The 27,805-nt window shown below is 34.1% G+C and overlaps 2 long non-coding RNA genes across 18 annotated transcripts; both read right to left on the reverse strand.

The window, feature by feature from the left end:
- Positions 1-222: 222 nt before the first annotated feature.
- On the reverse strand, positions 223-9,584 carry LOC110825023 (uncharacterized). 13 transcript variants are annotated; one of them, XR_015821784.1, is made up of 5 exons: positions 8,701-9,413; positions 4,438-4,539; positions 1,297-1,368; positions 1,172-1,194; positions 223-1,094 (listed from the first exon to the last, which is right to left on the reverse strand). It is a non-coding gene; the product is annotated as an uncharacterized LOC110825023 (long non-coding RNA). The 13 variants fall into 13 exon arrangements; XR_015821776.1 differs by lacking the exons at positions 223-1,094; positions 1,172-1,194; positions 1,297-1,368 and adding exons at positions 2,348-2,748; positions 2,809-2,879; positions 3,095-3,392 and having other exon boundaries at positions 8,701-9,414; XR_015821782.1 differs by having other exon boundaries at positions 223-1,194.
- A 7,528-nt stretch (positions 9,585-17,112) lies between these two features.
- LOC110826369 (uncharacterized) lies at positions 17,113-24,862 on the reverse strand. Of its 5 annotated transcripts, none has more exons than XR_015821680.1 (3): positions 24,141-24,862; positions 20,736-20,822; positions 17,113-17,481 (listed from the first exon to the last, which is right to left on the reverse strand). It is a non-coding gene; the product is annotated as an uncharacterized LOC110826369 (long non-coding RNA). The 5 variants fall into 5 exon arrangements; XR_015821679.1 differs by having other exon boundaries at positions 19,117-20,822; XR_015821681.1 differs by lacking the exon at positions 17,113-17,481 and adding an exon at positions 18,656-19,187.
- Positions 24,863-27,805: the final 2,943 nt, after the last annotated feature.

Here is a 27,805-nt window from a genome sequence, read left to right on the forward strand (position 1 = left end):
TAAAAAACCTTTAATCCACTCATAGTTGTTGTATTTTATATTTTGATGCATTTTAGATCTTATAGTTTACTATATAGAGTTATCAAAAAATAGATAGGGATTAAATAAATTTCTCGCTCCTACAGACACAGGACTTTAAGACTAAATCTTCAAAAATAACGAAAAAGCTTTTTAGAGTCCTGGCCGACAGTGCATGTCTTTGGCAAAAAAAAGACAAATTGATTTGCTCGTTAGAAATGAGTAATTCAAATAAATTCAATGAATTCTAGAATTTAGACATTCGTATGAATTGAACAACTTCTCACAAAATTCATCCCCCCTTAATTATCCAAATGGTAAGGACCTTTTCGAGGTTAAAAATGAACTTTTGTTTGCTCAATCATTGAGTAATGATGCATTTGGTAACAACTACATTCTTAATGTTTAACAATTGAAGATCTTGCCAACTTTATCACGCATGAGTTTCAACAATGAAATAAATAAATATATAAAATGTAACAAAAGATGCTATGGAGTTAACCTCTACTGGGTAACTCTGATTGGATGCGGGACACAACTTTTATTCGCAACTCGTTTGCAGTTCAAGATCTGCATCTTGATCTTTCTAACATGAAATTGTTAAATAAAGAGAATGTGCTACACTTACCCTAATGAGAATATCACATTTAACACCGATACGGATAATTAAAGGTCGATAAAAATTGTCAAACAACCAATGAAGTCATTATTTCTTTTTAAATCAATTCGTTTAACTTAAAAACCATTATTTCATACTTACCCTTATGAGTTTTGAAAATCGACCTATAAAGACAATAATTCGAATAATATTTTTATTACAGATTCAAATAAACAATAACAATAAACTTACATTCTTACCTGCTTACTAGTATCTCTAGGGGTCCATAGAGACGTCCTCCTACGCGTGAAATTAATATCTAAATTATCAATCAATCGGTCATCCTCATATCTCGTTCGGTAATGGGCGCCAAATATACCATCACCTCGATACCCCATTCGGTATGAGACTTCTCAGCCCTGCTCGACTGAGAAGTTGTCAACGGTAGGGTTTTCCTTATGCACTGGGTCCGTACACCCTTCAGGTATGTTCACAACATTTCATCAATCACCAATTACAACTACAATCTCATAAAATAAACAATTTCGTACTGACCAGTTATCGACTCTACTAGTGACCTGCAAATAATTTTAAGATTTTTTAATTTTTACAAAACATACCATTATTAATTATTGAAACTTTAATTTGTCATTACGATAAAAATTGTTAAGGATTCTTACTACGAATTGGAGTTCAAAACACTGTTCTTCTCATTGCGGCTTTAGACGGTCCCCGGATTTCCTGCATTTTTCCTGCGGAAATAAAAAATAGCATCACGTATCCGAAAATACCCCAAAAGACCAAAATAAGCAATTTTTTTTAACTTTTTTTGGCCAATTTAAGGTTTCGGCACGGTGCCACCGCCGTGCTCGACTACCCACAGCGGTGTTTGCTATCAGTTTGGTCATTTTCGACCGATTTTGACTGATTTTGCATGAAAACCTGTAAAAAATTAGGTTAGGGAGCCTCTGTCGGCCGACAAAGGGAAAAATTGAGACCGCGGTGGTTCGGCCGAGCTCCGCTCGTATTTTACGGCTCACCCGTAATCTTTTTGGCTCCGATATGGGTGTGGGAGGTTTGAAATTCAATTTCGAATAGAAGAGAATTTTTTTTACATTTTTCAGTGTCGGTGGTGGCTCCAATACGGTGGCGACAATGTCCCTCTTGTGATTGAGTTTTCCTCTAACCGCCCTTCTTCTTCTTCTCTTGTGAGGGGTGTCGGCTAGGGTTTTGGGAGCCAACCGAAGAGAGGTTTAAATACCTCTCCTCCCCTGATCTTGACCATCCATTCACGTCGACGTGGAGCAAGGAGAGCCATCTAATTCGAGACTCGTTTAGGCCAATCAGTGTGCAAATCTGGACCGTCCATTACGATCAAATCCAGTCGTTTGATCGTGCTTGAAAAAGAAATGGATCTAGATCGTCTGTGCATGCAGGATGCGATCTGGGTCGTTGGATCCGCTGGCACGCGAATCACCATCGTGGCCTCCCATGTGAATGTCTCTCCACATGTCTACCACACGGCGCAGGAAGATTGGTCGTGCTGCTGACGTGGCAGTCCATGTGGCCAAACTTTTGAAAATAATCAAATAATCAGAATATAAAAAAATAATGCAGTCAAATAACCAAATAATTGAGGAGATTATAAAAACTATCAATTCAATTATGCACAGTATAATAGTAAGTAAATATAGGCAATAAAGGAAAATAAACTGGAAATCAGGACAAATATGAAATAACCGATTCCGATTTCACCAGTGACCTGTAACATTTTTAGGATTTTTTTAATTTTTCACAAAATAAGATTAATGATTATTAATCCTCAATTTACTGTAGCCGAGAATAAGGTGAGAGATCCTTACCCAGATTGGTGTTTTGAAATACTGCGCTATCTATTATATCTCCTAACAGGTCCCAGGTTTCCTAAATTTTCTTGTGGGAATCCAAAATACTCATCACACAACTAAAAATACCACAAAAATCCTAAATCAATGTTGAAAACCCTTCACGGTCAATTTTAGGATTTCGGCACGACGCCACCACTGTCCTCCGGTGCCGGCTCCGACTCCCACGGCGGTGGTTCACCTTGGCCTGATCGATTTTGGCTAGTTTTGGTAGTTTAACACGCATTCCTGTGGACAAAGCGTTAGGGGGCCTCGGTTAGTCGAAAAATCACAAAAAATCAAACCTACCGGTGGAGGGTCTCCGGGTGCAGCATCTCCGCTAGTTTTCCTTCACAGTTGGAGTTCTTTCTTCGGGTAACCTGCAGAGAAAAAGACGATGAATACAATGATTAGAAAATTGCATGAATTGAAAAATTGAAAGAGACTCATCGGAGGAGTTTTAGGGCTTCGGCTGCGATGGCTCCGCCGGGCTTTACCCGCGATTTTCGGCACAACCATTGTCCCTTTTGCTCCGATATGGCCACAAGGAGACTCAGAATTGATTGAATTTCAAGCGGGTATGGAAGAATTTTACCTTTTTTGGCGATCGGTGGGGGCTCTAATGCGGTAGCGGCCGGGGGTCAGTCTCATTCTCCGACAGCTGGTCCTTCTTATCTGGCGAGGGTGTGTGCAGCTAAGGTTAAGGTTCCCCTGTGATGCAATATTTTTATACTTATCCCGCGTCGATCTAGATCGTCCATTCGCATCGACATGGAGCGAGGAGAGTCGTCCAATCATTGCTTGTTTAGGCCGATTGCGTGGGCAAATCTGGACCGTTCATCGCAATTCATCTCATCCGTTCGATCGTGCCTAGGGAGAGAATGCATCTAAGTCTGCAACACCTCCCCTATCACTATACTAAAATGATTTGAAAATTCTATTTTTTCGAGTCTTTGGTTGACCTTAAAATTAATTAATTTACGTTGTTTAACATTTCTATGATTCATAATTTTAACTTATTTTTTGTTTTTATTTTTATTTAAATTATTTTATTTTATTTTAAATTAAAAGAAAAATTTAGAAAAAAATTGAAAAAACGGCTAAGTGGGAGAAAAACTACTCGCGAGAAAAATCCCATAAGATGCTAGTTTGCCTGCGCGGGTGCTAGGTACTGTGCGCGCGTGTATGCGCGCTCAGTGGCCGCGAGGCGTGCGCACAACACGCATTTCCCCTTCGCACGCACACACGCACAGGACGTGTGGACAACGAGCATGTCCCCCTTCGCATGCATGATGCAGGGTCAGGACCTGTACGCGAAGGCGGGCTGTCCGCACGTCACTTCGCACACAAACTGGCATCGCATACTATACGTGTGCCGTTCGCGCAATAGACCTGCGCAGACAAGCCTTGTGTGCCTGGGGCCTGTGCACACGACACCCGGTGCGCCTAGGCCCTACGCACGCGCAATAGCAGGCCTATGCGCCTGTAGGCTAGACTGCAATGCGCCAGCCGGGCATTGCAAGCTCAGGCAGTGCACCGCTGATGGAGGAAGCCTTCTTATGTTAAAGAATCAACAACAACAATTAAATTGGTGAAAATTTGATAATGCCATAATAGGCAAGAAAAAAAATTAATTTGGTTGTTGACAACTTAAAAGCTACAAGACAACATTATAAGTGAAGCTGTCATAAACATTGAAATTTTTGGAAAGAAAAATACACAGGACTTCAAGACTAAATCTTCAAAACAACAAAAAAGCTTCTTAGAGCCCTGGCCTGCAATGCTTTTCTTTTGGCAAAAAAAAATCCCAAATTGATTTGCTCGTTAAAAATAAGTAATTCAAATAAATTCAACGAATTCTAAAATTTAAATACTCGTATGAATTGAACAAAATTAAAATTTGAATACAAAATGAGTATAACAAGGGCGAAATCATACCAGTGAAAGCAGGTAATGATGCATAGATTAGATCTTCACAATCATGAGAAGAATGCTTCCATGTGTTATCTCCTCTTGCAACTCCTCCTTTAGTCACGATATCTGCAAATTGATTTGTTTCTAAAAGAGTATGAAAAAACTAGACTCGATGCAAAGAATTTGAGAAATTGTGGATTTTTTTCTCATTAATTAAACACTGTATATTATTATCATTCAAAGAAAATATTCAAGAAATAACGACTTATCTAGTCACTTTCCACAATTAAGAAAAAATCCACCATAGCTAATAGATAAAAGAATATTAATTCATATCAATATTGACACCCCAGAAAGAAGAGAAAACATTTTAGAATAATATCCACTTTAGATGTAGTACTTGTGTTATAGTCTAATTTCGTATCCTCAATTTTTCAATTTCTATTAGAAAATTAAAATAAATGGTAAAATCATGAAAAAAATTATCTCAATTAAAATTTTAAAATCTTTAAATAGGCCAAATTAAATCTTGGGACTAGAAAAAATTAAGGAAATCAAACTTCGTTCTTATTATTTAAGTGCAATATAGTTTGTGCCTGTAATTCTCTTCAAGGTTTATTTCTATACGATTTTCAAGCCCATTCAAACTTAAGCTACATGATGTTGTTGCTCGTAAAGAACAAAAGAAGAAAACCTAACTAAGGGATATATGAACCTTTAGCCTATAAGTTTCGAGATAAAAATTGAATTTTTATTGACTATTCATGTAAAGAGATTGATGATATGGTAAGAGAAGACAAGAAATACAAGGAAATGGCGATATGACCAACGATACACAATGAATTACTAAAACAAAATATAACATTGATGGCATCATTTTGACTTAGTAAGTGAGGCTCTCACGACGAACAACAGCTAGAGAAAGGAAATTTGAATAAACAACTAGAATGGGGGAAATTGAACTATAGAGGGTGCAAACTAAGGTTATGTATGGAAGACAAGACAAGAAAAAAGAGAAACCAAAATCCTTACAAAGAGCAAGAAAACAACAACGAGAGTAGCAAGGAGGAACTTAGCAACAATAACCAATATAGGAAATAACATATATACCAATTTGTATTGATTAACATATATTAACTAGAAATCATAATTTAAACAAGATGTCCTCTCGTGGTACAATCTTAAAGCGGGCAATATTGAAAAAATGAACAAGGAGTCTTATCATGAAGCAGGACAGAAGAGGAGAATCACTAAACAACAATCAAATTATCAAATAAGCGGGAAGATGGAGGTGAAATTAAATTAGTAGTTCTCTTTCAAGGACTTCATTTTAGTGCAATTAGGAGAGAAGGGACAGAACTACCACGAAATTAAACTTGAAAAAAATGAACAGAGAAATGCAAAACAAATAAAAGAACTAAAGTAGTTCTTCAGTCTATGAACTCAACTATACTAATCACTCGAATCTAGAGCCATATATATTAATTTCCTTAAGATAACTTATAACAAAGAACCAAATTTGGAATGAGCCAAATCTATAGCCACAGGATTCAACTCCAAAAGGAAAAAGTACTCCCTATAAATGAGTATACTTTCATGGTGCAAAACCTATTGGCTCTTCTTCTAGTTTCATACTCGAATAATTTGTAATCCCTCAATTTGACCATAATCTGAACCCCAATAGTGTCTTTGATCAATTACACATAAGGCATCCTCTACTAGATTTGTAGTCAGTTTATATGCAAAAATTCTCAAATTAAAATGAATTAGAAAAAATAAAGGTGTTGAACTCATACAGATATAAGCTCAAATCTCCTACATTTGAAGAGCTTGAAAGCTACACAGGAGCCAGAGCAGTAAAAGAACCCAAAAGATTAGCAAACCAAAAACAGAGACATTAAAATGAATTAAAACAAAATATAAATTGGGGACATGCTCCTCCAACTGTTGTTGCTAAAGGAGAAGTAATCGATTATCAGGTTAATGAGTTTTCTCTTGTGGAGATGTCAGAAAAGTAAATTAAATATTTGATCTTTAATTCCAAAAAACTGGTACTCAAATAATGTATATATGAAATGATAAATGTGGTTTTAACCCATAGTTGAATCTCTCTTAATGATGTAAATTAATATATGCTTGTTTTTATTTTCTTTATATATTACAAGATTATGCTTAAATAATGAATTATTGTTTATAATGCACAAATAATGTTGAAGAAGGGTCATATATAAGTCTCGTATTGCATCTAAAGTTATGTTCTAGTACAAAATCTAAAATTAGATATGTCAAATAAATAGACCATCTCCTCATGCGAGTAATCATGTGCCCTCATTAATCTTTTATGTCATCTAGGTAACTTTACACAAAATAATTAAATATTATGTAATCTATTAAATTGAAAATTCTACATATAACCTTTGATCCGCTGACAGTTGGTGTGTTGTATTTTACATTTTGATGTATTTTATATCTTATAGTTTACTATAGAATTGTCAAAAAATAAATAGGGATTAAATCAATTTCTCGCCCCAACAGACATTAAATAAAACCAGACCATATACATTCATACCTATTATGTATGAAAATATTGAAAGCTCTTATTCTAAAGAATCAACAACAACAACAATTAAACTGGTGAGAAACTAAAAACGTCATAATAGACAGAAAATAAAATATATTTAATTGTTGACAGCTTAAAAGTTACAAGACAACATTAAAAATGAAGCTGTCATAACATATAGAAAATTTAAGCAAGAAAAATACACAAGATATTTACTCGATAATTTAGGTAATTTCCTACTTCTTGGGTTACTCTTCTAGTTCTTGAGGGCTTGGAGAGAAACACAAGATCTTTAAGGATCACTTCTTGATTTTTTGTTTATTTGAGACTGATGCTTTTTCTTTCATTTCTTTGGGCTAAGCAACAAGGTCCTTCTAAAGATATTTCTTTGTTTATCTTACATAAACATGTCCTGCCTCAATGTGTCTAAACATGTCTTTCTCTGTGAGATAGACAAACAGGTGGCAAATGCATGAACATATTTCATACGCGTATACACACATACACACGTAAACATATAAATATATATATATATATATAGAGAAAGAGAGAGATGACAAAGGAAAGATGAACTGAGTGAGGAACTTAATAGATTGAGCATTTAAACAAACTCCTTTTATTTTTGCTTACAGATCCAAACAGGTAGATAAACTTCCATTAAAGGTAATTCCAGATCAAACAGCCAATTAACATCACAATATCATCAATTTCCTTTAGACATTTCACTATTATAAGAATAGTGATCTTTAGCACAAGAAAGCCTTCAACTATAAAGCCAGTTTATATACAACTAGTAAAGCATTCGTGACAAAAGAAAAGATTACTTGATATCTTCTCTAAAAGTGCAAACACTTCTCTACTGGTTGGAAACTTTCAAAAATATCATCTTACAACAAACAGGTTAAGGAATATTAACATGAAGTCATAATTTAAGCAAGGCAACCTCTCGTGGTACAATCTTAAAGCGGACAACGCTGAAAAATTGAACAAACAGTTTTATCACCAAGAAGGACAGAACAGGAGAATCCTGGAACAACAATCAAAAAAGCAAATAGAAGGGAAGATGGGGGTGAAATTAACTTAGCAGTTCTTTCAAGAACTTTAGTTCAGTGAAAACAGGAGAAAATGACAGAGTTGCCATGAAATTGAACCTGAAAAATTTGAACAGAGACATGCGAAACAAGCAAAAGAATCAAAGCAGTTCTTCAGTCTATGAATTCAACTATACTAGTCACCCGAGTCTAGATCCATATATTAATTTCCTTAAGATAACTTATAACCAAGAAGCATAATCTATAGCCAAGGGATTCAACTCCCAGACGAAAAAATACTCCCTATAAATGAGTATACTTTCATGATGCAGAACCTATGGGCTCTTACCCTTGTTTCAGATTCAAATAATTTGTAATCCCTCAATCTGACCATAATCTAAATCCCAATATTCTCATTGATCAATTACACATACGACATCCTCTACCCCAATTTCAGTCAGATTATATGTCAAAAAATCCCATACTAAGATGAATTTATAAAAAAAAGGTGTTGAATCAGGACAGATATAAGTTCAAATGTCCTTTAACTTGAAGAGCTTGAGAGCTACACGGACCAGACCAGTTGAAGAACCCAAAAGATTACTACACCAGAAACAGAGACATGAAAATGAATTATATAAAACAAAATATAAATACAAAACGACATTATTGTCACTTAAACAAAAAGCTCCTAACCTTTTCTTGTAGCCTGTGTAACTGCTCCTTGTGCTCTTTTGCTAATTTCCTAGATTTTAACATCGTCTGTATTTTGTTGTCCACCTCCTCCTCTATTTCACTTAGTCATTCATCCCCTCTAAACCCCTTCACCGAAAATTCCAGTAAACCCTAAACAAAAACAAAATTGAAAAAAACACAGTAAAGGAAAGTTGACGTGCAACTAAAAACTATACCAGACATGATTACGAGACAAACAGCGGTCGGAGGTTATGACTTCGCAAAGCTTAAAATAGCTTGGTCCCATCAAGCGAACTACCCACATAATGAACTGCACCCAGTTAATCAATTAACCATTTTTATCCAATTTCACAGTAAATCCACAAGTCTAAAAAGCATAAAATAGCTTCCTATTCATACGAAAAACACAGAAACGAGAAATATGTATATAGCAATTAATTCTTTCGTTTGTCTTCCTATGTGTATACAGGCAAGTTTAAATGCGGAGACCAATAACCTCGTCGCCAAATTCCCTTGTTCCTCACTCTGCAACCATTCCCTTTCAGTACCGCCGATATGGAAGCACCGCGATTCCCGATTCTTCGCCGATAAGATTAGTGTTTCGCGAAATGGTTCGAAGTTCAGAGCGGTGCAATCAATCGGTCGGAGAGGTTATTCAGCGGGCCGACAGTGAAAAGGGTAAATTAGGGATTTCACTGGAGAAGTTCTGGATACAGCCTGGCCATCTTTAAAATAATGATAAAATATTTATTTAATAATATTTAGTTAAAAAATAAAATCGAATAAAACTATATATTAAGTTTTTTTAATTAATTAACATAATATTTTTTCAATTTTTATATTTGTAAAAAAATATATCTTATACAATTTATTAAATATTAAAATTATTATTTTTCATAGTTAAGACAAATAATTGTTAGGTATAATTACCCATATGACAAATATAAATATATTACTGTTCACTCATTTTTTATATATATTATATATTTAATTAAAAACCACCATAAATATTTAATTGTATATTACATATTTAAATCATAACTAAAATTATCTTTGAATTTTAGTTATGTGAAATAAAATTATTTTTAAACCGAATTTTTACCTATAAATATATCCTTGTGATGAACTAAAATTACCTTGAATATTACTTTTTAATTCAAATTTAAATTAAATATAGAATATTTATTCTCATCTTTAAGCTAATATTTAAAATATCTTCTTTGTACTTAATTTTTATATATTTTAAAAATATTTTATAGTTAAAATAATGATAAAATGGAAATAAATGTATAAATATGTAAAAAGTAATCAATTCAATATATAAATGATTGTTTTATAAAGTATATTGTAACATCCCGTGTTCACCCTCGCGCGCTCAAATGATCCGGATAGATTTTCTGAATAAGCGCGATCGGACGACCGATGCATCTTCGATCGAACGTTCCAGATCTGTTTCTCTAATAAGTGTGATCTGATGGTTGTGGTTGATCCACGCGAGCCCAAATAGACAACCCAGATCGAGGGGAGGAGGGTATTTAAACATCTCTTCCAAAGCGAAACCCTAACCCTAACCGACACCCACTCACTGGAGAAGAAGAAGAAGAAGGGCGACCGGAGGAGAAGTCCAGCCACCGGTACCACCGCACCGAAGATCCAAACACACCGGTAAGTGCAATTTTTCTTCTCGTTTTTCCTTGTTCCTTCGTCCCTAGTCGTATAACTTATTTTCGTTGTAAGGAAACTGAAAACAACTACGAACCGCGAGGAAGGAACAACGGAGCTCGGCTGAGCCACCGAACCATAGATCAAAAAACGCTCCGGTAAGCCACATCTTCTTTTCGTTCATTCCATTCCATGTCGACGTGGAGAAAATGGAAAAAATATTGAGGCAGTTATTAATTTTGGCACCCATTATCAGACGGGGTATGAGGAGGTCATTTGATTAATATAATGAATTTTCGTGTCCACATATAGTGAGAATCCCTATGGACCCCCAATGACACCTGTAGGAGAGGTAAAATAATAAAGATGAATATGGTAAGGAATTCAGTTTTAGGAAATATCGTAAAATTAATTATTATGTCTTTAGAATGCACATTGTAGATTACTATTTTGATTTTTATCCTAATTAATGACATTTAAGAATTTACAAGTGAGTTGAGAAAATATTAACGTTTTCAGTTAAACAAATAATGAATGCAGTAGCGTTCAAATTTTATTAAAAATGAGCTCCATTGGTTGTTTTATGTTTTCAACAACCATTTGATTTTCATATAAGTGGTAATGCGTTGATATTCTTACAAAGGTAGTGTAGTTCACGCTTTAATATTAACCATTTCAAATCAGAATGACCAATACTCGAATCCTGAACAGCAAGAAAACTAATTAGGAGATTGTCTTTCTGCTTCCCTAGTTTCGAGTAGAAGTTGATTATATTTGTTTTCCTTTATACTTTTTCTATTTAAATTTTTAAAAGTATTCTCGTAAACCTATTGGGCATTTTAAGTAAACTGTGCAAGAAATGTAACCCTAAACTCTAATTGCTTCCGTTAAATTATAAATTTTATATACTGCTTATTCCACTATTTCTGAGTCATACGTTAAGAATTTTTAGTACAAGGTTTGGGCCTTTACATATACGAACACTTATTATTTATATATATATATTCAAAATGAATAGTATAGAATGTATCATATTCGAATTTAAACTAATTCGATGAGAATAAAAATAATGATAATTTAAAATAAAATAAATAAAATATACTAAATAACTATTATATTCGTTACTTCATTAAATTATGTTGTTATAAAAATTAAGAAAAGGAAATTATTATATTATTTTAATTTTTAAATTATCGACTATATTAAAATTAATTTTTTTACAATTCAATTTTTGAAATTATTAAATCATTTTAAATATAATAATTTATAATAATATTAAATTTTAAATATTTTTTTTAGTTAGAATACATAAAAATTTGAATTATAAAACGCGCGAAGGAGATCAATTATCATTCCTATTTTTCAAATATTTTTCCTAAAATATAAAATATTATCCTTGTTCTTATTCTCTTAATTATTATTCCTCTAAGTTTCTTGAAACAGATGAAGAGAATTAATAACCATTAAATCTTCTATTTAATTTTATACCTGATTTTTCAATATATTTTAAAAATATCAAATTCTATTCTTTTTCTTTGAATAACCGTCAAATCTGCCAAATTTTAGAAAAATAATTATTACATTACCCAATTTTGTAATAAATATCTAACATTTTTAAATTTATGGATAGACAATGATATCTTAGAAAAAAAGTTTCATCCCACCAACCTCAAAAAAAATATTATAAATATGTGATATAAACCCCAGCTGTCTTCCATCAAAGCTTGTTCTCTCCTTATTTCGCTTTATTATTTTCCTGTGTTCTTTGCGAGCCTCTCAATCATTTCCATGGCGACGAAATTTAAGTCCTCTTTTTCTTTTAACTCCAACTCAGTCTCGTTCAATCCTAATTATCATGGTAATGGTGTTGACAACAATATGACTTGCTTCTTCAACTCAAGCAGCCAAAGCAGCCTTCTGAGATCCAACGCTAATTACCATGTTAACCAAAGGAATATCATGGCGAATTCCCAATTCAATTTCACCAATTCCTCAACCAGATTTACCCAAAATCCCATCCTTTTCCCAAAAAACAATCTCGGTGTTGACCAAACTGGGATAAACAATCCAATGATGGGTCAGGATATGGGGAGATTCTTCGGTTCCTGCCCAACAAGGGTCCAGGTTGAAAATTACATTGGTTGTGTCCCTCTCCAAAATCAACCAGGCTTTGCTGAGGTCTTTTTAACTGACGTTGTGCGTAAAAGTTTTCTCACTTCAAATCCTGCTGGATTGCAGCTTTCTGTGCCATCTTTCAATAACTTGATCGGGTTTCAACAACTCCTAGGAGCTTACTCCAATATCGGAAACCAGTCAACCGACATCACCATGCCAAACCCAACGATGCTTGCTAGAAACGTTAACAATTTTCCTGTTACTCAATATTATCCTCACAACTTCTCACCAAATTCATCCCCCCTTAATTATCCAAATGGTAGGGACCTTTTCGGGATGAAAAATGAACTTTTGTTTGCTCAATCATTGAGCAATGGTGCGTTTGGTAACAACAACAACATTCTTAATGCTCAATCATTGAAGATCTTGCCAACTTTATCGCGCATGAGTGAAAACTCCATCGAAAATTGTTCCCAACAAACAAGAGTTCTGAAAAACCCAAATGGAGATCATCATCAATCTGAAAGTGATGATGATGAGAGTTATGATGGGGTGACTCACAGCCTCCCTTGCAACAAATACGGTCCATACACATGCCCTAAGTGTATGGAAGGGTTCAGTACATCGTTGCTTTTTGCGACTCATGTTTTAAGAGCTCATTATAAATATGAAACTAGTGAGGAGAGGCAAAAGAGAAAGGCTGCAAAGAATAGGAACAAGAAGCCTCGCAAACTTCACATTGTTAACACTCATAATGGACTTACTGTCGCGCCAAAGAAATTCAAGGCGACATGGATGAACCATTTTGATGTCAGGATCCCTGGTGGTGGTGGTCAAGCTCTTGAGAGTACTGGTGGTGTGAAGATTAAAGAAGATATTATCAGCTCGAATAAGAATGCTCCTCCAATTGTTGCTGCTAAAGAAGAAGCAACTGAGAACTAGATTGACGAGTTTTCTCTCGTAGAGATATCTTAGGAGTAAATCATATATCTAGTCTTTAATTTCAAAAAATGATGCTTAAATAATGTATATATGAAACCAATAAATAAATGTAATTTTAGCCCATATGCGAATCTCTCTTAATAATGTGAATTAATGTATGCTTGTTTTTTTTCTTTATATGTTATAAAATTTATGTTTAAATAGGAATTATTGTTTATAATGCATAAATCATGGCAAAGAAGAGTCATATGTATGCCTCATATTGCATTTAAAGTTCTATACTAGTATAAAATCTAAGGCTAGATATGTCGAAGACATAGACTAACTTTTTATGCTAATAATCATGTGGGCTCATCAATATTTTATATCATGTAGGTAACTTTAGACCAATTTTTTAAATATCGTGCGATCTATCAAATTAAAAAAACTTCATAAAAAACCTTTAATCCACTCACAATTACTTGTTGTATTTTATATTTTGATGCATTTTAGATCTTATAGTTTACTCTATAGAGCTATCAAAAAATAGATAGGGATTAAATAAATTTCTCGCCCCTACAAACACAGGACTTTAAGACTAAATCTACAAAAATAACAAAAAAGCTTTTTAGAGCCCTGGCCGGCAGTGCTTGTCTTGGCAAAAAAAAAAAAATTGATTTGCTCATTAGAAATTAGTAATTCAAATAAATTCAATGAATTCTAGAATTTAAACATTCGTATGAATTGAACAACTTCTCACCAAATTCATCCCCCCTTAATTATCCAAATGGTAAGGACCTTTTTGGGGTTAAAAATGAACTTTTGTTTGCTCAATCATTGAGTAATGATGCATTTGGTAACGACAACAACATTCTTAATGTTTAACCATTGAAGATCTTGCCAACTTTATCATGCATGAGTTTCAACAATGAAATAAATAAATAAATAAAATGCAACAAAAGATGCTATGAAGTTAACCTCCACTGGGTAACTCTGATTGGATGCGGGACACAACTTTTATTCGCAACCCGTTTGCAGTTCAAGATCTGCATCTTGTTCTTTCTAACATGAAATTGTTAAATAAAGAGAATGTGCTACACCTACCCTAATAAGAATATCACATTTAACACCGATACAGATATTCAAAGGTCGATAAAAATTGTCAAACAACCAATGAAGCCATTATTTCTTTTTAAATCAATTCGTTTAACTTAAAAACTATTATTTCATACTTACCCTTATGAGTTTTGAAAATCAACCTATAAAGACAATAATTCGAATAATATTTTTATTACAGATTCAAATAAACAATAACAATAAACTTACCTTCTTACCTGCTTACTAATATCTCTAGGGGTCCATAGAGACGTCCGCCTACGCGTGAAATTAATATCTAAATTATCAATCAATCGGTCATCCTCATATCTCATTCGGTAATGAGCGCCAAACATACCACCACCTCAATACCCAATTCGGTATGAGACTTCTCAGCCCTGCTCGACTGAGAAGTTGTCAACGGTAGGGTTATCTTTATGCACCGGGTCCGTATACCCTTCAGGTATGTTCACATCATTTCATCAACCACCAGTTACAAGTACAATCTCATTTCATGATTACAGAAGAAATAGAACGATGATTTAGTAGACTATATAGTTTAAAATTAAACATTTAGAGAAAAGCATAATCAAATATTTATTTCAAAACCAATCAAATGATAAGGATAAATAATCAAGTAAATTAATAAAATAAGAAGGAAATTAAACCTATAAATTTAAAGTGCATGTAGTAAACAAACAATAACAGTCTAGTAACAATTAAACAGTATCGATAAAATAAACAATTTCGTATTGAGCAGTTACTGACTCTACTAGTGATCTCTAATTAATTTTTTAATTTTTTAATTTTTACAAAACATACCATTATTAATTATTTAAACTTTAATTTATCATTACGAGAAAAATGGTGAAGGATTCTTACCCTGAATCAGTGTTCAAAACACTGTTCTTCGCATTGCAGTTTTAGGTGGTCCCCGGATTTCCTGCATTTTTCTTGCGGAAATAAAAAATAGCATCACGTATCTAAAAATACCCCAAAAGACCAAAATAAGCAATTTTTTTTAACTTTTTTCGACCAATTTAAGGTTTCGGCATGGTGCTGCCGCCGTGCTCCACTACCCACAGTGGTGTTTCCTATCAGTCTGGTCATTTTCGACCGGTTTTGGCCGATTTTGCATGAAAACCTATAAAAAATTAGGTTAGGGAGCCTCTGTCGGCCGATAAAATGGGAAAATTGAGACCCTATCAGTGGGGGGTTCTCCGGTGTGGTGGCTCTGCAGTTCCTCTCTTGTGATTGGGGTTTCTCTTCGGCTAACCTGCATAAGAAAGAGACGAGGAACACATTGATCAAAGAATCGAAGGAAATGGGAAACGGAAAACAGGAAGGGGGTCATCGGAGAGGTTTTTGGGTTGTGGCCGCAGTGGTTCGGCTGAGCGCCGCTCACATTTTACGGCTCACCCATAGCCTTTTTGGCTCCGATATGGGTGTTGGGAGGTTCGAAATTCAATTCCGAGCAGAAGAGAAAATTTTTTAAATTTTTCAGTGTCGGTGGTGGCTCCAGTACGGCGGCAACAATGTCCCTCTTGTGGCTGAGTTTTCCTCTAACCGCCCTTCTTCTTCTTCTCCAGTGAGGGGTGTCGGCTAGGGTTTTGGGAGCCAACCAAAGAGATGTTTAAATACGTCTCCTCCCCTGATCTTAATCATCCATTCACGTCGACGTGGAGCAAGGAGAGCCATCTGATTCGAGACTCATTTAGGCTAATCTGTGTGCAAATCTGGATCGTCCATCGCGATCAAATCCTGTCGTCTGATCGTGCTTGAAGAAGAAATAGATCTAGATCGTCCGTGTGTGCGGGATGCGATCTGGGTCATTGGATCCGCTGGCACGCGGATCGCCACCGTGGCCTCCCATGTGGATGTCTCTTCACGTGTCTACCACACGGCGCACGGAGATGGGTTGTGCTGCTGACATGGCAGTCCACGTGGCCAAACTTTTGAAAATTTTATTTTTATCTCAGTTTTCAATATTAGGTCTTCTCTTATTTCTTTTTAGTTATGATTTTCGAAAATATTTTCAAATGCATCTAAAATCTAATTTTCACCAAAAAATTTTAAAAAATTTAAATTTAAATTATTTTAATTCACTTTTTTTATTAATATTAAATTATTCCGAACCAAATTTCTGAGTCCGGGTGTTACATTTGAAGTTATACACTAGTGCAAAATCTAAGACTAGATATATCAAATAAACAGATTGCCCCATTATGCTAATAATCATGTGGGCTAATTAATATTTTGTCATGTAGGTAACTTTACACTAATTTTTTTAAATATGGTGCGATCTATCAAATTAAAAAAACTTCATAAAAAACCTTTGATCCACACACAGCTTTTGTGTTGTATTTTATATTTTGATGCATTTTAGATCTTATAGTTTACTATATAGAGCCATAAAAAAATAGGTAGGGATTAAATCAATTTCTCGCCCCTATAGACACTAAATAAGACCAAACCACATACACAAATATATATTGCGCATGAAAATATTGGAAGCTCTTATATTAAAGAATCAACAATAACAATTAAATTGGCGAGAAACTGATAATGTCATAATAGGCAGAAAAAAAAAATTGCTTTGATTGTTGACAGCTTAAAAGCTATAAGACAACATCACGAGTGAAGATGTCATAAATATTGAAATTTTTAGGAAGAAAAGTACACAGGACTTTAAATCTAAATCTTCAAAAACAACAAAACTGGCCTGCAGTGCTTTTCTTTTGGCAAAAAAAAAACTCCAAATTAATTTGCTTGTTAGAAATGTGTAATTTAAATAAATTCAACGAATTCTAAAATTTAGATATTCGTATGAATTGAACAAAATTAAAATTTGAATACATAATGATCATAACAAAGGTGAAGTCGTACAAGTGGAAGTAGGTAATGATGCATAGATTAGATCTTCACAAACATGAGAAGAACACTTCCATGTGTAATCTCCTCTTGCAACTCCTCCTTTAGTTACGATATCTGCAAAATGATTTGTTTCTAAAAGAATATGAAGAAACTAGACTTGATACAAAAAATTAGACAAATTGTGGATTTTTTTCTCACTAATTAAATACTGTATATTATTATCATTCAAATAATGTAAAGACCCTAACTTAAAATAAAATAAATTTATAATTTAAATACAGAAGCGAATAATAATGTTAGAATTTATATTTCTTACACAATAAATTGAATCACCCAATAAGGTTATGAAAATGTCCATTCTACGTAGTTTATAAAAGACAAACGATAATTAAAGAAAAACGAATAAATAAACATCTTAGGGCAACCTTCACTAGCACTTGAAGGAAGTCTGAAATGTGGACTACTCACAACCCTCTTGCTGATCGGGATCTGAATTTTGGTTTTCTTGATCTGAATTGTTAATGAAAGGGTAAACTACACTAACCTAATAAGAATATCACACTAATCATTTATACAAAAAACAGAAGGTTGGTAAAAATTAGAAAATAACTAATGAAGTTCTTATTTTAAGTAAATACATTTAATTTTAAAACATTTTATTCGATACTTACCGCTATGAGTTTTTTTCAAAATCAACCTACGAAGATAATTAACCAAATGATATTTTAATTTCATGCATAGGATCAGCAATCCTTCCTTTTTACCCTACTTACTGGGATATCCTTTTATTCGTGTATCATGATTTGATAATTAACCCGTCCGTCTCCATGCCCTGTTTGGTAATGGGCGCCAAAATACTATCGTCTCGATACGCTGTTCGGTATGAGAATGAACTATATTTCCCCAAAACCCATCCGGTACGAGACTCTCAGCCCCATCCGACTAAAGTAATATCTACGGTAGAGTTTCTTATATACCGGATCCGTTCACCCTTTCCCAGGATGCCTAGTAAGCTTTCATTTATTTAGATTTTCATAATCCAAACAACTACAAAAACATGTCAAGACCTCATTTCATATTCACAGATTAATTTGAAGGAACTTAAACAAGCGATACAGTTTAATATAGATAAATAATCAAATAATCAGAATACGAAAAAATAATGCAGGATGAGTCAAATAACCAAATAATTGAGGTTATCATAAAAATCATCAATTCAATAATGCACAGTATAATAGTAAGTAAATATAGGCAGTACAAAAAAATAAACAGGAAATCATGACAAATATGAACTAACCGATTTTGGCTTCACTAGTGACCTGTAATATTTTTAGAAATTTTCTAATTTTTCACAAAATAAGATTAATGATTATTAATTCTCGATTTACTGTAGCCGAGAATAGGGTGAGGGATCCTTACCCAGATTGGTGTTTCGAAATATTTCGCTATCTATTATTTCTCTTAACAGGTTCCGGATTTCTTGAATTTTCTTGTGGGAATCAAAAATACTTATCACGCAACTAAAAATACCAAAAAAATTCTAAATTAGTGTTGAAAACACTTTACGGTCAATTTTAGGATTCTGGCATGGCACCACCACCGTGCTCCGGTGCCAGCTCCGACTCCCATGGCGGTGGTTCACCTTGGCCTGGCCGATTTTGGCCAGTTTTGGTGGTTTAACACGCATTTATGTGGACAAAGTGTTAGGGGGCCTCAGTTAGTCGAAAAATCACAAAAAATCAAACCTACCTGTAGAGGGTCTCCGGGTGCAGTAGCTCCGCTAGTTTTCCTTCACGGCTAAAGTTCTTTCTTCGGGTAACCTGTACAGAAAAAGACAGTGAATAAAATGCTCAGAAAATTGCGTGAATTGGAAAATTGAAAGGGACTTATCGAAGGAGTTTTAGGGCTTCGGCCGCAATGGCTCTGCCAGACTTTACCCGTGATTTTTGGCACACCCACGTCCCTTTTTCTCCGATATGGCCACAGGGAGACTCGGAATTGAATTCCAAACAGGTATGGAAGAATTTTACTCTTTTTGGCGGTCGGTGGTGGCTCTGATGCGGTAGCGGCCGGGGGTCAGTCTCCTTATCTGGCAGCTGGTCCTTCTTATCTGGCGAGGGCGTGTGCAGCTAGGGTTAGGGTTCCCCTGTGACGCAATATTTTTATACTTATCTCGCGTCGATCTAGGTCGTCCATTCGCGTCGACGTGAAGCGAGGAGAGTTGTCCGATCGTTGCTAGTTTAGGCCGATTGCGTGGGCAAATCAAGACCGTTCATCGCGATTCATCTCATCCGTTCGATCGTGCCTAGGGAGAGAATGCATCTGAGTCTGCAACACCCCACCTATCACTATACTAAAATGATTTGAAAACTCTATTTCTTCGGGTCTTTGGTTGACCTTAAAATTAATTAATTTACGTTGTTTAAAATTTCTCATTATTCATAATTTTAACTTATTTTTTATTTTTATTTTTATTTAAATTTTATTTTAAATTAAAAGAAAAATTTAGAAAAAAATTGAAAAAACGGCAAAGTGGGAGAAAAACTGCTCGCGAAAAAAATCCCATAATATGCTAGTTCGTCTACGCGGGTGCTAGTTACTGTGCGCGCGCTCATGCGCGCACAATGGCCGCGGGGCATGCGCATAACACGCATTTCCCTTCCGCACGCACACACGCACAGGACGTGTGGAGAACGAGCATGTCCCCCTTCGCACACATGACGCAGGGTCAGGACCTGTACGCATAAGTAGGCTGTCTGCACGTCACTTCGCACACGAACTGGCGTCGTGTACTATACGCGCGCTGTCTGCGCAACAGACCTGTGCAGATAAGCCTTGTGCGCCTGGGGCCTGTGCACACGGCACCTAGTGCACCTAGGCCCTATGCATGCACAATAGCAGGCCTATGCGCCTGTATGCTAGACTGCAATGCGCCGGCCGGGCATTGCAAGCTCGGGCAGTGCACCGCTGATAGAGGAAGCCTTCTTATATTAAAGAATCAACAACAACAATTAAATTGGTGAAAAATTGATAATGCCATAATAGGCAGAAAAAAAAAAATTGATTTGGTTATTGACAACTTAAAAGGTACAAGACAACATTACGAGTGAAGCTGTCATAAATATTAAAATTTTTGGAAAGAAAAATACACAGGAATTTAAGATTAAATCTTCAAAACAACAAAAAAGCTTCTTAGAACCTTGGCCTGCAATGCTTTTCTTTTGGCAAAAAAAAATCCCAAATTGATTTGCTCGTTAAAAATAAGTAATTCAAATAAATTCAACGAATTCTAAAATTTAGATACTCGTATGAATTGAACAAAATTAAAATTTGAATACAAAATGAGTATAACAAGGGCGAAATCATACCAGTGAAAGCAGGTAATGATGCATAGATTAGATCTTCACAATCATGAGAAGAATGCTTCCATGTGTTATCTCCTCTTGCAACTCCTCCTTTAGTCACGATATTTGCAAATTAATTTGTTTCTAAAAAAGTATGAAGAAACTAGACTCGATGCAAAGAATTTGAGAAATTGTGAATTTTTTTCTCACTAATTAAACACTGTATATTATTATCATTCAAAGAAAATATTCAAGAAATAACGACTTATCTAGTCACTTTCCACAATTAAGAAAAAATCCACCATAGCTAATAGATAAAAGAATATTAATTCATATCAATATTGACACCCCAGAAAGAAGAGAAAACATTTTAGAATAATATCCACTTTAGATGTAGTACTTGTGTTATAGTCTAATTTCGTATCCTCAATTTTTCAATTTCTATTAGAAAATTAAAATAAATGGTAAAATCATGAAAAAAATTATCTCAATTAAAATTTTAAAATCTTTAAATAGGCCAAATTAAATCTTGGGACTAAACTTTTTAAAAGAAAAAATTACGGAAGTCCAACTTCGTTCTTATTATTTAAGTGCAATATAGTTTGTGCCTGTAGTTCTCTTCAAGGTTTATTTCTATACGATTTTCAAGCCCATTCAAACTTAAGCTACATGATGTTGTTGCTCGTAAAGAACAAAAGAAGAAAACCTAACTAAGGGATATATAAACCTTTAGTCTATAAGCTTCGAGGTAAAAATTGAATTTTTATTGACTACTTATGCAAAGAGATTGATGATATGGTAAGAGAAGACAACAAATACAAGGAAATGGTGATATAACCTGCGATACACAATGAATTACTAAAACAAAATATAACATTGATGGCATCATTTTGACCTAGTAAGCGAGGCTCTCACGACGAACAATAGCTAGAGAAAGAAATTTTGAATAAGTAACTTGGGGGAAATTGGACTATAGAGGGTGCAAACTAAGGTTATGTATGGAAGACAAGATAAGAAAAAAAGAGAAACCAAAATCCTTACAAAGAGCGAGAAAACAACAACGAGAGCAACGAGGAACTTAGCAACAATAACCAATATAGGAAATAACATATGATACCAGTTTGTACTGATTAACATATATTAACCAGAAATCGTAATTTAAGCAAGATGTCCCTCTCGTGGTACAATCTTAAAGCGGACAATATTAAAAAAATGAAGGAGTCTTATCATGAAGCAGGACAGAAGAGGAGAATCACTGAACAACATTCAAATTATCAAAGAAACGGGAAGATGAAGGAGAAATTAAATTAGTAGTTCTCTTTCAAAGACTTTATTTTACTGAAAACAGGAGAAAAGTGACAGAGCTGCCATGAAATTAAACCTAAAAAAAATGAACAGAGAAATGCAAAACAAGTAAAAGAACTAAAGTAGTTCTTCAGTTTACGAACTCAACTATACTAATCACTCGAATCTAGAGCCATATATATTAATTTCCTTAAGATAACTTATAACCAAGAACCAAATTTGTAATGAGCCAAATCTATAGTCACAGGATTTAACTCTTAAAGGAAAAAGTACTCCCTATAAATGAGTATACTTTCATGGTGCAAAACCTATTGGCTCTTCTTCTTGTTTCATACTCGAATAATTTGTAATCCTTCAATTTGACCACATAATCTAAACCCCAATATTGTCTTTGATCAATTACACATAAGGCATCCTCTACTAGATTTGTAGTCAGTCTATATACAAAAATTTCCAAATTAAAATGAATTAGAAAAAACAAAGGTGTTGAACCTAGACAGATATAAGCTCAAATCTCCTACATTTGAAGAGCTTGAAAGCCACACAGGCCAAGCAGTAAAAGAACCCAAAAGATTAGCAAACCAAAAACAGAGACATGAAAATGAATTAAAACAAAATATAAATTGGGGACATGCTCCTCCAATTGTTGTTGCTAAAGGAGAAGTAATTGATGATCAGGTTAGTGAGTTTTCTCTTGTGGAGATGTCAGAAAAGTAAATCAAATATTTGATCTTTAATTCCAAAAAACTGGTACTCAAATAATGTATATATGAAATGATAAATGTGGTTTTAACCCATAGTTGAATCTCTCTTAATGATGTAAATTAATATATGCTTGTTTTTATTTTCTATATATGTTACAAGATTATGCTTAAATAATGAATTATTGTTTACAATGCACAAATCATGTTGAAGAAGGGTCATATATAAGTTTCGTATTGCATCTAAAGTTATGTTCTATTACAAAATCTAAAATTAGATATGTCAAATAAATATACCATCTCCTCATGCTAGTAATCATGTGCGCTCATTAATCTTCTATGTCATCTAGGTAACTTTACACAAAATAGTTAAATATTATGTAATCTATTAAATTAAAAATTCCACATATAACCTTTGATCCACTGACAATTGGTGTGTTATATTTTACATTTTGATGCATTTTAGATCTTATAGTTTACTATAGAATTGTCAAAAAATAGATAGGGATTAAATAAATTTCTCGCCCCGACAGACATTAAATAAAACCAAACCATATACATTCATACCTATTATGTATAAAAATATTGAAAGCTCTTATATTAAAGAATCAACAACAACAACAACAATTAAACTGGTTAAGGAATATTAACATGAAGTCATAATTTAAGCAAGGCAACCTCTCGTGGTACAATCTTAAAGCGGACAACGCTGAAAAATTGAACAAACAGTTTTATCACCAAGAAGGGCAGAACAGGAGATGGGGGTGAAATTAACTTAGCAGTTCTTTCAAGAACTTTAGTTCAGTGAAAACAGGAGAAAAGGGTAGAGTTGCCATGAAATTGAACCTGAAAATTTTGAACAGAGACATGCGAAACAAGCAAAAGAATCAAAGCAGTTCTTCAGTCTATGAATTCAACTATACTAGTCACCCGAGTCTAGATCCATATATTAATTTCCTTAAGATAACTTATAACCAAGAAGCATAATCTATAGCCAAGGGATTCAACTCCCAGAGGAAAAAATACTCCCTATAAATGAGTATACTTTCATGATGCAGAACCTATTGGCTCTTACCCTTGTTTCAGATTCAAATAATTTGTAATCCCTCAATCCGACCATAATCTAAACCCCAATATTCTCATTGATCAATTACACATACGACATCCTCTACTCCAATTTCAGTCAGACTATATGTCAAAAAATCCCATACTAAGATGAATTTATAAAAAAAAGGTGTTGAACCAGGACAGATATAAGCTCAAATGTCCTTAACTTGAAGAGCTTGAGAGCTACACAGGGACCAGACCAGTTGAAGAACCCAAAAGATTACTACACCAGAAACAGAGACATGAAAATGAATTATATAAAACAAAATATAAATACAAAACGACATTATTGTCACTTAAACAAAAAGCTCCTAACCTTTTCTTGTAGCCTGTGTAACTGCTCCTTGTGCTCTTTTGCTAATTTCCTAGATTTTAACATCGTCTGTATTTTGTTGTCCACCTCCTCCTCTATTTCACTTAGTCATTCATCCCCTCTAAACCCCTTCACCGAAAATTCCAGTAAACCCCAAACAAAAACAAAATTGAAAAAAACACAGTAAAGGAAAGTTGACGTGCAACTAAAAACTATACCAGACATGATTACGAGACAAACAGCGGTCGGAGGTTATGACTTCGCAAAGCTTAAAATAGCTTGGTCCCATCAAGCGAACTACCCACATAATGAACTGCACCCAGTTAATCAATTAACCATTTTTATCCAATTTCACAGTAAATCCACAAGTCTAAAAAGCATAAAATAGCTTCCTATTCATACAAAAAAAAAAAAAAAACAGAAACGAGAAATATGTATATAGCAATTAATTCTTTCGTTTGTCTTCCTATGTGTATACAAGCAAGTTTAAATGCGGATACCAATAACCTCGTCGCCAAATTCCCTTGTTCCTCACTCTGCACCCATTCCCTTTCAGTACCGCCGATATGGAAGCACCGAGATTTCCGATTCTTCGCCGATAAGATTAGTGTTTCGCGAAATGGTTCGAAGTTCAGAGCGGCGCAAGCAATCGGAGGGGGAGATTATTCAGCGGGACGACAGTGGAAAGGGTAAATTAGGAATTTCACTGGAGAAGTTCTGGATACAGCCTGACCATGTTTAAAATAATAATAAAATATTTATTTCATAATATTTAGTTTAAAAATAAAATCGAATAAAACTATATATTAAGTTTTTTAAATTAATTAACATAATATTTTTTCAATTTTTATATTTGTAAAAAAAAAACATATCTTATACAATTTATTAAATATTAAAATTATTATTTTTCATAGTTAAGACAAATAATTGTTAGGTATAATTACTCATATGACAAATATAAATATATTACTGTTCACTCATTTTTTTTATATATTATATATTTAATTAAAAACCACCATAAATATTTAATTGTATATTACATATTTAAATCATAACTAAAATTATCTTTGAATTTTAGTTATGTGAAATAAAATTATTTTTAAACCGAATTTTTACCTATAAATATATCCTTGTGATGAACTAAAATTACCTTGAATATTACTTTTTAATTCAAATTTAAATTAAATATAGAATATTTATTCTCATCTTTAAGCTAATATTTAAAATATCTTCTTTGTACTTAATTTTTATATATTTTAAAAATAATTTATAGTTAAAATAATGATAAAATAGAAATAAATGTATAAATATGTAAAAAGTAATCAATTCAATATATAAATGATTGTTTTATAAAGTATCTTGTAACATCCCGTGTTTACCCTCGCACGCACAAATGATATGGATGGATTTTCTGAATAAGCGCGATCGGATGATCGATGTATCTTCGATCGAACGGTCCAAATCTGTTTCTCTAATAAGTGTGATATGATGGTTGTAGTTGATCCACGCGAGCCCAAATAGACAACCCAGATCGAGGGGAGGAGAGTATTTAAACATCTCTTCCAAAGCGAAACCCTAACCCTAACCGACACCCACTCATTGGAGAAGAAGAAGAAGAAGGGCGATCGGAGGAGAAGTCCAACCACCGATACCACCGCACCGAAGATCCAAACACACCGGTAAGTGCAATTTTTCTTCCTGTTTTTCCTTGTTCCTTCGTCCCTAGCCGTATAACTTATTTTCGTTGTAAGGAAACCAAAAACAACTGCGAACCGCGGGAAGGAACAACGGAGCTCAGCTGAGCCACTGAACCATAGATCGAAAAATGCTCCGGTAAGCCACATCTTCTTCTCATTCATTCCATTTTCTCCACCCTTTAGCCGTATAACTTGTTTCCAATGCAATGTGACCGAAAAAGCAACGAACTGCGAGAGCGGAACAACAGAGTCCAGCTGAGCTGTTGCATCGGAGACCGAAGAATGCTAATAAGCCTCGATTTTTGCTCTCTTTCTACCGATAAACCCCTCCTAATCATGATTTAAACAAGTTTTTACTGAGAATCGACAAAAAATGACCTGACCGAGAGGAGGAGTCGCTGGAGAAGAAGGACCCGGGGGCAGAGCACGGCGTGGTCGCCGCATCAGAACCCCAACCCGACCCATGGGTGAGATTTTTTATCTTTTTGGCCATTTCTCACATGTTTTCATGCTATTTTGACATACATTTGGATCTTAGTAGGAAAATTCAACAAATCTAAGAATCGAGAATGGCCATATACCGTAGTGAAAAAGACGGTATTTTGGACACCGATTCAGGATGAGAATTTCTCAACCATTTTTTCTGTTACGGTTAAATTGAAGTTAAACTGATAATAAATAAAAATTTTAGTTAATCTATAGTTCTTTAATTGATTAAAGTACAGTTTACCAATGGAGTAACTAACCGGTCAGTTTGTACCTGTTTTGAGTTTTAATTGCAGTAATTATTTCTTCAGTTGTTTATTATGCTTATCGATTCACTGTATTGTTTACTTCAATGCATTTGTTTTAATTCTAAATGAACGTAATAAAGTTTCTTAATCTATGTTGTCTTGTTATTATTATTTTTTTTTGTAATACGTTTCTGTCGGTATAATGCAGGCTTATTTCAAGTACGTACCTTAAAATATGAATTTTATACTCATGTGTTATTTGGGATGTAGATATATGTGCCTCTTAAGATTAAATAGTAAATAAAAGATATAAGTGAATTAATATTATTGAACGAAACAGGCTTATCAGATGTCTTGAGAAAGAGTGTACGGACTTGGTATATGGGGTGAACCCTATCGTGAACGTTACTCTCAGTCGTACGGAGCTGAAAAATTTCATACTGAAAGGGGTTGGGAATCGTTTTAATTATGCTCATAGCAGACAAAATATTGAGGCGGTTATTAATTTTGGCGCCCATTATCGGACGGGGTATGAGGACGGTCATTTGATTAATATAATGAATTTTCGTGTCCACATGTAGTGGAAATCCCTATGGACCCCCAATGACACCCGTAGGCGAGGTAAAATAATAAAGATGAATATGGTAAGGAATTCAGTTTTAGGAAATATCGTAAAATTAATTATTATATGTCTTTAGAATGCACATTGTAGATTACTATTTTGATTCTTATGTTAATTAATGACATTTAAGAATTTACAGGTGAGTTGAGAAAATATTAACGTTTTCAGTTAAACAAATAATGAATGCAGTAGCGTTCAAATTTTATTAAAAATGAGCTCCATTTGTTGTTTTATGTTTTCGACAACCATTTGATTTTCATATAAGTGGTAATGCGTTGATATTCTTACAAAGATAGTATAGTTCACCCTTTAATATTAACCATTTCATATCAGAATGACCAATACCCAAATCCTGAACAGCAAGAAAACTAATTAGAAGATTGTCTTTCTGCTTCCCTAGTTTCGAGTAGAGGTTGATTATATTTGTTTTCCTTTATACTTTTTACAAGAAATGTAACCCTAAACTCTAATTGCTTCCGCTAAATTATAAATTTTATATACTGCTTATTCCACTATTTCTGAGTCATACGTTAAGAATTTTTAGTACGAGGTTTGGGCCTTTACATATACGAACACTTATTATTTACATATATATTCAAAATGAATAGTATAGAA

Source organism: Carica papaya, chromosome 6 (genome assembly GCF_054855325.1).
Source record: "Carica papaya isolate Zhongbai chromosome 6, ASM5485532v1, whole genome shotgun sequence".
Classification (NCBI taxonomy): Eukaryota; Viridiplantae; Streptophyta; class Magnoliopsida; order Brassicales; family Caricaceae; genus Carica; species Carica papaya.